Source organism: Ranitomeya variabilis, chromosome 1 (genome assembly GCF_051348905.1).
Source record: "Ranitomeya variabilis isolate aRanVar5 chromosome 1, aRanVar5.hap1, whole genome shotgun sequence".
In the NCBI taxonomy this organism is placed as follows: domain Eukaryota; kingdom Metazoa; phylum Chordata; class Amphibia; order Anura; family Dendrobatidae; genus Ranitomeya; species Ranitomeya variabilis.
Window position 1 is genome coordinate 858,531,376 of NC_135232.1, and position 11,804 is coordinate 858,543,179.

The window sequence follows — 11,804 nt, forward strand, 5'->3', positions numbered from 1 at the left end:
AGCGCTCTATTAGGACAGGGCACTGCACTGGTGGTCACTGCTATCAGACGCTGTATCGTGTGTTAGCTGTGCGAGATAGCACTGTCAGGTGCTAGGTAGCTTCCACCATTCGCAAACAGTCAACACTAGGGATGGGAATTATTTAGAGCTTTCATCCATCGACAGGCATACATACACACACGACAATAAGTTTACACTAGCGCATGGCCGTGCGGCCATGCAAACCTTTTATAGCGGAAACTCTCTGGGACATTCCTAGTGGTCCAATAGGAACCGCTACAGGACCTGAGCATGTGACCCCCGACCTCCAATGAGAGGTTGTCCCTTGGACATGCTCAGAAGGAGAAAAGCAGGACTTAGTCCCAGGGATGCCCGCTCACCGCTAATCAGTACTGGTTACAATGGCTGAGCCTGGAAGGACAGCAGTAACCAGCCGCACAGTATCAGCTTGAACCAGATGCTGAGACCAATGTCTCTGCTGAGCAGGCTCCACTGTGGCTGGAGCAGAATGGGAGACAGCAGTGGAGATGGTTCGAGATTCCCACTGGGCAGCGGCGGGAACTCGACACCTAACATAAGTTAAAATATGAATCTGTATTATTTTAACTTAAACCCCTAAGAATGATTTAGATAATTAAATAAAAGTTATATTTAATTGACCTGCTAGAGAGGGGTTATTCAGTGAGGCTTAATTAGATATAGTGATCAAACATTAGAAAGGTTAGATGTAATGTTTGGGGTGAAGGATTCACGGTAATAGGTAATAATAATAATGTGAAAAGATTATTATTTATTATTCAATACACGTTCTCCTTCAAAAGACAAAAAACTAAGGAATGTTGCATCTTCTTTTCAGTCTGTCCACTTTGTATTGCCAGCAGCTATTTAGATGTGCAAGCTAAACCTTTCTTGGAAATCACAGTGATATATGGCTGGTGAATTAGTAATAGGACAAGCTTATAAAAACAAGCTGGTACTGCGTTATTTACTTTTCTCAGAACGGATTCAAGATTTCATGTCTTTTACCTGAAGACAAATGTAGTTTGAACAATAGTCTTTATTGCTTAGAAAGAATGAACTTGATACAATTGGAAGCTCACAGCTAAAATTTAGACAGAAAAGTGTAAACTATTCCATATACAATCTGCAATATCAAAGCATGTCAGATGAGATAAGAGAATAAAGTAGATATTCAAGATACAAGAAAAGATGCTTGTTCCCAGGTGGTAAGTATGACTAGATTTCTAGCTGTTCCTCTATAAAATGCAAATTTTGTACATCATAAACATGTATTTAAAGAGCATAAATATTGGTGTCTTTTTATTTTGAAACGTTCCGTATATACTCGAGTATAAGCCGAGATTTTCAGCCCAAATTTTTGGGCTGAAAATGCCCCCTCGGCTTATACTCCAGTCACGGTCAGCGGGTGAGGGGGAGAGGGCGCTGAGGCATACTTACCTGCTTCCGGGGCTCCTGGCGCTCCCCCTGCCCGTCCCACGGTCTTCGGTGCGCAGCTCTTCCCCTGTTCAGCGGTCACATGGGACCGCTCATTAGAGAAATGAATAGGCTTTTCCACCTTCCATAGGGGCGGAGCCGCATAATTCATTTCTCTAATCAGCGGTGCCAGTGACCGCTGACAGAGGAAGAGGCTGCGGCACCGAAGACCAGCTGTCCGGGGGAAGGAGCGGGACGCCGGGAGCAGATAAGTATTACATATTTACCTTCCCTCGTTCCACCCGCCGGGCGCCGCTCAGTCTTCGCGTCCTCTTGTTCTGACTGTTCAGGTCAGAGGGCGCGATGACGCATATAGTGTGCGCGCCGCCCTCTGCCTGATCAGTCAGTGCAGAGAGACGCTGGGACGGGACGCTGAGGAGCTGCAAGCAAGAGAGGTGAGTATGTGTTTTGTTTTTTTTATTGCAGCAGCAGCAGCAATGGCACAGATTTATGTGGAGTATCTATGGGGCAACGGTGCAGAGCACTATATATAAGGCACAGCTTTATGTGGAGCATCTATGGGGCAACGGTGCAGAGCACTATATATAAGGCACAGCTTTATGTGGAGCATCTATGGGGCAACGGTGCAGAGCACTATATATAAGGCACAGCTTTATGTGGAGCATCTATGGGGCCATAATCAAAGGTCAAAGGTGCAGAGCATTATATATGGCACAGCTATCTATGGGGCCATAATCAAAGGTGCAGAGCATTATATATGGCACAGCTATCTATGGGGCCATAATCAAAGGTGCAGAGCATTATATATGGCACAGCTATCTATGGGGCCATAATCAAAGGTGCAGAGCATTATATATGGCACAGCTATCTATGGGGCCATAATCAAAGGTGCAGAGCATTATATATGGCACAGCTATCTATGGGGCCATAATCAAAGGTGCAGAGCATTATATATGGCACAGCTATCTATGGGGCCATAATCAAAGGTGCAGAGGTAATATATAGCACAGCTATCTATGGGGCCATAATCAAAGGTGCAGAGCATTGTATATGGCACAGCTATCTATGGGGCCATAATCAAAGGTGCAGAGCATTGTATATGGCACAGCTTTCTATGGAGCATCTATGGGGCCATAATGAACTGTGCAGAGCATTATATATGGCACAGCTTTATGTGGAGCATCTATGGGGCCATAATGAACGGTGCAGAGCATTATATGTGGCACAGCTTTATGTCGAGCATCTATGGGGCCATAATGAACGGTGCAGAGCATTATATGTGGCACAGCTTTATGATACCAATCTAATGTACACTGCTCAAAAAAAGGGAACACTTAGACAAGAGAATATAACTCCAAGCAAATCAAATTTCTGTGAAATCAAACTATCTACTTAGGAAACAACACTGTTTAACAATGAATTTCACATGCTGTTGTTCAAATGGAACAGACAACAGATGGAAATTATTGGCAATTATCAAGACACACTCAATAAAGGAGTAGTTCTACAGGTGTGGATCACAGACCACATCTCAGACTGATGTTTTGGTCACTTTTGAATGTTGGTTGTGCTTTCACACTCGTGGTAGCATGAGACGGACTACTCTACAACCCACACAAGTGGCTCAGGTGTTGCAGCTCATCCAGGATGGCACATCAATGTGAGCTGTGGCAAGAAAGTACCAGGAGACAGGTCAGTATACCAAGAGACGTGCATGGGGCCGTAGGAGGGCAACAACCCAGCAGCAGGACCGCTACCTCAGCCTTTGTGCAAGGAGGAACAGGAGGAGCACTGCCAGAGCTCTGCAAAATGACCTCCAGAAGGTCACAAATGTGCATGTGTCTGCACAAACAGTTAGAAACCGACTCCATGAAGATGGTCTGAGTGCCCAACGTCCACAGATGGGGGTTGTGCTCAGAGCCCAACACTGTGCAAGATGCTTGGCATTTGCCACAGAACACCAGGATTGGTAAATTCTCCACTAGCGCCGTGTGCTCTTCACAGATGAAAGCAGGTTCACACAGAGCGCATGTGACAGACATGACAGAGTCTGGAGATGCTGTGGAAAGTGATGTGCTGCCTGCAACATCCTTCAGCATGATCGGTTTGGCAATGGGTCAGTAATGATGTGGGGTGGCATTTCTTTGAAGTCTCGCACAGCCATCCATGTGCTCGCCAGAGCTAGCCTGACTGCCATTAGGTACCAAGATGAGATCCTCAGACCCCTTATGAGACCATATGCTGGTGCGGTGGAGTGTGTGGCTGGAGTGTGTCAGCAGTTCCTGCAAGATGAATCCATTGAAGCTATGGACTGGCCCACCCGTTCCCCAGACCTGAATCTAATTGAACACATCTGGGACATTATATCTCGCACCATCCATTCATGTTTTAGTCCAGGTCTGGGAGGAGATCCCTCCTAAGATTTCTATATGGGCATATAGGTCAAGGGAAGCTGAATGAAATTGTACCTTGATATCTGTGATCCGATCTCTTATTCCAGGGTTATTCAAGTTTTACTTATATGTAAATGAGCTGTTCAGGATTATGGGCCGGACACATATCTGCATGAGAATCTGCCTTCAGGGCTTATTTTAAATAAAATGGGGCATTACCAGTGTAAGACATGTAATTAACAAAGAACAGTAGAACTAAAATATATTTCATAACAAACATGATAGCAGCTGCAGCTCTCACAGCTCTGCTGTAATGCAACAATATTGTAATTTGTAGCACTGTCTGCCTGTGAGATGGAAGCTGAAGCAGAGAGGAACCTGCAGATTTGCCGGTTTTATAATTGACACATCTCAACAGTGAGATCAAGAGAGCAGACAGCAGCCATTAAACACTGTTAAAAAAATAAAGAGAACACTAAAATCCCACACCCTAGATATCACTGAATGAAATATTCCAGTTGTAAATCTTTATTCATTACATAGTGGAATGTGTTGAGGCAATAAAACCTAAAAATGATCAACGTAAATCACAACTAATATCCCATGGAGGCCTGGAGTTGGAATGATGCTCAAAATCAAAGTGGAAAATTAAGTTACAGGCTGATCCAAATTCAGTGGAAATGCCTCAAGACAAGGAAATGATGCTCAATAGAGTGTGTGACCTCCTCGTGCCTGTATGACCTCCCTACAAGGCCTGGGCATGCTCCTGATGAGGCAGTTGATGGTCTCCTGAGGGTTGATCCTATTGACAGATTCCCTTTACCTAATTTTTTCTCCTGCCTTAATCACATCACATAACATTTAGAACAACAATATCAAATTAAAATATAATATGCTAGCTTTATGTATAATTATTGTATACAATGTTTAATTAAAAATGACATGTTGTGTGAAATTAGAGCCATGTCGTACACATAGAATATTGCCATATAATGCAAAAATAAAAGGTTCACAAAGAAGCATATAGTTAACATGATTTTGTGGTATTCCCAATCCAGACATCATGCTAGTTATTGAGGCCCAAATTTAAGGGTGAGGTACCGATGAGTCCTTCCCAATCTTGCTTCATGGTTCTAATCTCCAAGATGAGTTGTGCCAGTTGACCAACACTGAAAGTAACATTTGGTTACAACCTCCTAAAGTAACCAAAAAGTTATTTTTTTTAACTTTTTTATTTTTTAAATGTGAGGATCACACACCATCAGGATATGTCGAGCCAAAAGGAAAAATAAGGATAGGCATAAAATTACTTCCTCACAAATGTGTGGTCATTCCTGAAACAGGACCTCAGGATTAATATGAATCTCATTGTTGGGCAGTGGGCACGCTATCCTCTGGAAGAGTGATAATTTGTTCAGCTGGGAATAACACTTCATATTTGTAGTGCACAGTGCTCTGTAGGGAAAAGGTTGAATTTTAGGAAAAAAAACAGGACATGCATCACCAAAATGGTTTTGACTTTTAGTATCTACTAAAGATGAGCAGATCAGGCAAAATTTGGATTTGCCTGTTAGTATGGATTTTGCCTGGAAATTCAGTTGAATTCATAGAGAAGTTACTTTTTGTGAATTACATGTCCTTTACTATGCTCTGGGGTCTGTACAGACCCCAGAGCATTATAAACGTAAGATGGAGAAAGTTAAAAAAAATTCCTTATACTCACGTCATTCTGCTCACTAAAACGAGTCATTGCGTCATCTTCAAATTGCCACCACTTGCACTGAAATCCCTGGGCCTCTCACACTGGTCAGGAACTTTTCTTCTTTGTTCAAGCCCAAGAGAGTTCTCTGCATGTACACACAAGTTCACAGCACACCGCAATGTTATTATGCCATAAAATTTTATGCACTTGTGCAGAATCCTCCCTTTCAGCTCAAGTGGTTGTGATATGAAGATACGGTGAGGACCAGATGGGTGATGTGTAGGGGACAGAGAGGTGAGCGGTAAGGTGATTATAAGAATTTTGTTTTTTAACCTTTTCATGGTGCTTTACGGTTGTGAAAAATGGCGGTTAGTGGAGGCTAATTTTGCTGAATTAGCTTGGTGTTAAATGCAGATTTTTTGTCAAATTCGCGTAGAATGCAATTCCACTCAAATTTATTTGTTCATCTCTAGTGGCTATGAATTTATATTACAAGGTAACATGAATTGGTATTTTAAGACTTTTCACTATAGCTATTTTTCTTTACAGCTCAATATTTTATATGCAGAAACGTAATGGCTGCTGTCTTTCTAATACCAGGTTATTATTGTTGGCATCTGTTATTTCCTCGTGTGTGAACATTTACTGCAGTAAATTCATTCTTTGTCTATCCTTAACTGTCATTTATATGCTTATACATTGTAATCATGTGGGTACGTACACCACTGGATCTACTTCTGTCATAATAGGATTAGTCTCATAACATGTCATATTGAAAATGACAGCTTAAAGAAAATGTGAAAAATGATTGAAAACAAACTGCAAGCAGCACTTTAAAAGAGCAGAATTCTATGTTTTTTGGTAAATCATTCTGATGGATCATGATATGTCATATATACTAAGAATGGATTATGTAAATAGCAACTCCCTATTATATATTTTTTTAATTTCTTCTGTTTATATCAAGAATATTACTATAAAAGGACAACTATGGCAACATGACAATTGCCACCAGTTTTTAAATTGTTAGTAAGCCATTAAATTACAAGAGTGTAATAACTAGCCTATATCCTGCTGATGCAGATATCAATAAGTTTAAGAATCCCCTAGTTGACCTGTTCTTTCTGGATTAATGCTATCGAAACTCATTGATTTGAGCTGGAACAGTTGTCAGTCTAATATTCCGGGGAGAGATGATGGCAGGGTCATTAAGGATCAGGAATATTGAATTACAACACTTGATCTTTTCTTGTCCAAGAGAGATAAACATTGGCCCGAAGTGTCCTTACTTATGTCTGAAATGTTTCCTTTTCTAATGGCGTTGGAGTGATTTTTCTTAGGTTTTCGTATATTCAATAAATGTTTTTAAAGGTGTTTTACCATGACCAAAAGTCCATTTTAATTAATAGATCTATGAATAAGAATAAGTTCCACAATTGGATGTGTTTAAATAAAATGTTCCTGTGCTGATATTGTCTTATAAATGTGCCCCTGCTGTGTACTGTGTAATGGCTGTGTCTGATCGTGCAGGAACATGGTCTGATCATACCACAGCTCCTGGACAGGGGAGGAAGCAAAAGAGTATACAGACATTTCAGTATCAGGTCACAGATGACTCTTTTTATGAGGTAAAACATTTCCCTGCCTGTTTTAAAACAATGTTTTCCTTCAAAGAATCATACGTGATCCCGTGCTGTAATGTCTGTATAGTTTTATTTTCTCCTCCCCTGCCCAGGAGCTGTGGTATGATCAGACCAAGTTCCTGTACGGTCACACACAGCCATTACACAGTACACAGCAGGGGCACATTTATAAGATTATCTCGGCACAGGAACATTTAATATTAACACATCCAATTGTGGAACTTATTATTGCTTCAGAGTCTATTTATTAAAATTAAGTTTGTTTTGTGGGAAAACTCCTTTAAGGATCCATCCTGCTGGATCTTTTTTAACTTTACAGTATAAGTACTGTTGTGTCTATTTAATTGTATGGCTTATAATTATTGGCGGATTGGTAATTAGCTCAGTGCATTGCATGCGTCCTAACAAACAGTAGGAAAATGCTTTGCCGATGACATTGGGCTGTTTGCTTGTTGAGTACCTTGGACAACTGCAATGGTTCTTAGGAACATATAATTATTTGCCTGCTTAAATATCTGTGCTTCAAGCCCATTGTTTTAAATGGAATAGAAGATAGAAGACATATTGTACCATATTTTTAAAGCAGGTGTCATAAGTTTGCGTTAAATCATTATGGGAACTATACTTGTCCACTGTACAAGTGTGAACAGACCTAAAATCCATGAAAGTTTTAAAATTGTTAAATTGTTGGGTAGAGCTACTCTACAAACCATGGCTTGTATTTTCTTTGACCTAACTACATTTAATCTATGATTGATATGGGCAGGACTAATAAAGAGGAATACAGTCTCAAGTCCTAAACATTAGGTGTTATCTTCCTTAATGAGGTTGTGTTAAAGTATGGAAATTAGCTGATTAGTATTCATTGCTTTCTAACTCTACTGTAATTAACATTTTCCATAGCAGAAGTTGTACTATCAGTGTTATTACCGTCTACTTTAATAATAAACGAGAACACAACCCATTTTACCCTATGGGGGTTAATAAAGCTTAAGAATTGTACATTTGTGATTTCAGTCACATTTGTAATTAGAATAATGACCTATTCTGGATTAAGCACTGAAAATACAATCTTAAACTTAACCGGTTCCTAACTGGATCATTTTTCCATATTCATGATCACTAACGATTTTGTTATTTTACATGTGGTTTACTTATTTACTTATTTTACCATTCAAAAAGCCACAAAAATACATTTTAATATGTGTTCACGTTTTGGTAAAAACTATATTCTACATCAGTCTTGTGATTCTTTTTGAGGGGGGAGTGATATTTTAAAGGGGCTGTGCGATAAAATGATTCAGCCTGGAAGTGGAATAATTTTTTTTTGTGATTTTGTTTTATTTATTTTTTCAAGCTTTATCATTTATTTTTGTACTTAACATATTTTGCCCCTACAATGTCATAAAAGGGCATTTTTTGAGGTTTGTGAGGGACTCCGTCAGCAGGTTTCCCCTATGTAATCTGAGAGCGGCATGATGTAGGGGCTAATGCATTGATTCCAGTGGTGTGTCACTTTCTGGGCTCTGTGGATTGCTCTTTCAATAAAATCAGTGTTTTATCAACAGGAGATTACACAGAGCTCAGCATTCAGAGAACTTTTAGATCTGCAGCTGAGAAACCTGTGATTGTATCAAAATGACAGCATGCAGGCCAGCAAGTGACACATCAGTGAAATCAGAGTCTCAGCATTACACAAACTACATACTCTAGGTAGTTTGATGTGAAAAGGGCTCAGTTCAAGCCAGAAATGTGAAATAAAACTATTTGAATGTATCTGGAGGGTGAACCTTCATCTTTTACAGCAGAGTCATCACCTTTAAATGCCAACCCTCTAATCTATAGCTACAAATTCAGTACTTGGCACCACCAATAACAAAGATCATTGTCTGGTAAGCAATGATGGAGACAACGCACAAGATAGAATTCCATGGTTTGTTCAATCTGCTATGATTGTACTGGGTGTAGGATTCCCACCAAAGAATTGGTCATCAACTGTCACGATCCATTTATGGATTTGTGGCAGCTCTGGTTCCACTCTGTTTTAAATGTAGCTTTTTTCCTTTCAGGACCAGCGGGGGTTAATGTCAGTTTTTACCTCGCTGGCAATCTACAGCAGTTGCAGAGTTGCTGGGTCAGCTGATGTGGGTGGTGACCACTCCCACCACCATTTAAATGGCCACCTGATGCATCAGCTGACTGTTAGTGATAGAGTTTCTCTATGAAGACCAGCCGTGCTGTTGCAGCTCTCTGGTATCAGCTTCTTCTGGTGTTTGGAGTCCTGTTTCTGTGTCATCTGCGGTGTGAAGCTTGGCAGCGGTGTCTGGAAGTGTTGTGTTTATTCCTAGTCCCTTTCATGTTTGTCACTGTCCCCTGTGTGGTACTATCTGCAGTGGTGAGGCTAGCGCTCCTTTCTGCCCAGAGCACTAGTCAGGGCAGTGTTAGGTGACAGTGAGGGACGAGGTCCTGACGGCGGTGGGGGAAGGTCCCGCTTAGAGCATTAGGGGAGTGCAGGGACAGGCTCAGGTTTGATCTCAGGTGGTGACCATCCCCCATTTCCCTATCAGTAGGGCCTTTCTTTCCCCATTTCCATCCCGTTGTGTGAGTGTTGCGCTGTCTGCTGACCCACCCCCCGTTGGGCCGTGTCACATCGTGACATCAACTTTAAAGTCCTGGAATACCTCTATAATATTCTTTTAATATTATTACAATTATTTTGTCTTATATAGTCGAGGATGGCAAAGGTGGTTATGACAGTAGCATTCTTCAATAAGATGTCTATTTTATCTTATTGCCACAAACATAGATGTAGCCAAGATTAATGATTTTTTTTGAGAAGATAAGAGGGTCTGTTATCAAGTTAAACTTGCTACATCCGTATGCACGTATCATATTGGCGGCCCTTCATACTTAGCAGCTGACGCCTTTCGGTCTGACGTATAAAGCACATTGGTTATAAGTGTAATACTTAGTCATTCAGACAATTTCAGAGAAAATATGATTTGAAATAATGAATACATTGAGATCTAAAGTGATTTGACGGGCATATTATTTAGATATAATGAAGTAATCAAGCTGTGATTAAGCCGTGAATGTATTTAGCAGTTTATATGCCTAAACTGTGTATTTCTAGCTATTCCCAGTATTGTGAAATTGTTTATAGATGTGAATATTGTCATAAGCAGTGGAAATAAAGCAAAACGACAACAAAGGTTGCATCTGTTGTTCATTGTCAGTCATTGCCGTGTCCTCTGTAATCAGAGTTATGTTAGGGCTTTTGTTAAATAACACTAGCGCCATGCAAATATGTACTTCAGGAACAGCAGGCAGCGCATTGTCTTCTTCTTTGGGCCCTTTGTAGTATTAACAAATGTTGCCTTTTCCATATGCATTAGTTGCTTTTCATATTGGATCGCTGCCTAATATGGCTTCTTCATGGTCCCACTTAAACCCTCTTGTGTTCCATTTATGTCCAGATCACACATCTTCTTTTGCCTTTTTATGTTGTAAAATATCTTTCTAGCTCATCCTTTCTGAAATGGCAGACTGTCTCACCGTAGTAGCAATTATGTAAATTACCATACACAGGGTATGCAACAGAATTTACCAAGAAAGCTGGCATATTTCTAGTGTAAGAAAATATCTATATTTTGTAATAGAAGGATAAAAAATACTGAATATTTAAATTAATATTGCTAAAAGATATCAACGGCGTAAGCTCACAAGTACTGGGAAGCCACAATATTAGGATCACTGATTTATGATGGTAATAATAATGACAATATTAGTAATAAAAAAATCTGTTAGAAATCTCAATCTTTTGGAAAAATAAATAAATATCTGTTGAAACAGAAATCTCAATCTTTCTTTGTTTTTTTTTATAGTGATAGAATATTTATATTGATATAATAAACATAGTTATACTATGTTAGATTTTAAAGGGAACCTGCCACCCCAAAAATGGAAGTTGGGCTAAGCCCACCGCCATCAGGGGCTTATCTACAGCATTCTGTAATGCTGTAGATAAGCCCCCGATGTATCCTGAAAGATAAGAGAAAGAGGTTAGATTATACTCACCAGGGTGGGCGGTCCGATCTGATGGGCGTTGCAGTCCGGTTCGGGGCCTCCCATCTTCTTACGATGACGTCCTCTTCTTGTCTTCATTCTGCGGCTCTGGCGCAGACGTACTTTGTCAGCCCCGTTGAGGTGCGCAGGCACCAGGAAAGGTCAGAGAGGACCGACACCTGCGCACTGCAGTACTTTGCTCTACCCTCAACAGGGCAGACAAAGCACACCTGCACCAGAGCCGCAGCGTGAAGACCAGAAGAGGACATCATCCTATGAAGATGGGAAGCCCCGGACCGAACCACAACACCCATTGGACCGGACCTTGTTTTCTCATCTTTCAGGATACATCGGGAGCTTATCTACAGCATTACAGTTTAGCTGACATTTGGGTTTAGCTCACGTTCCATTTTGGGGGTGACTGGTTCCCTTTAAAAACTTGATCCGTTTTTAAATTGTCGCCTATCTACAAGATAGTTAGATAATAGTTGCTGATCACTGGGAGTCAAACCACCATTGGCACTATCACAAATCCCAGTGGAGCAC

At 40.6% G+C, this 11,804-nt stretch overlaps 1 protein-coding gene across 2 annotated transcripts in view; it reads left to right on the forward strand.

Moving 5' to 3' along the window:
• Nucleotides 1-11,804, forward strand: part of CCSER1 (coiled-coil serine rich protein 1) — a 1,470,964-nt gene that overhangs the window by 793,516 nt on the left and 665,644 nt on the right. The gene's annotated exons all lie outside the window — the stretch shown is intronic.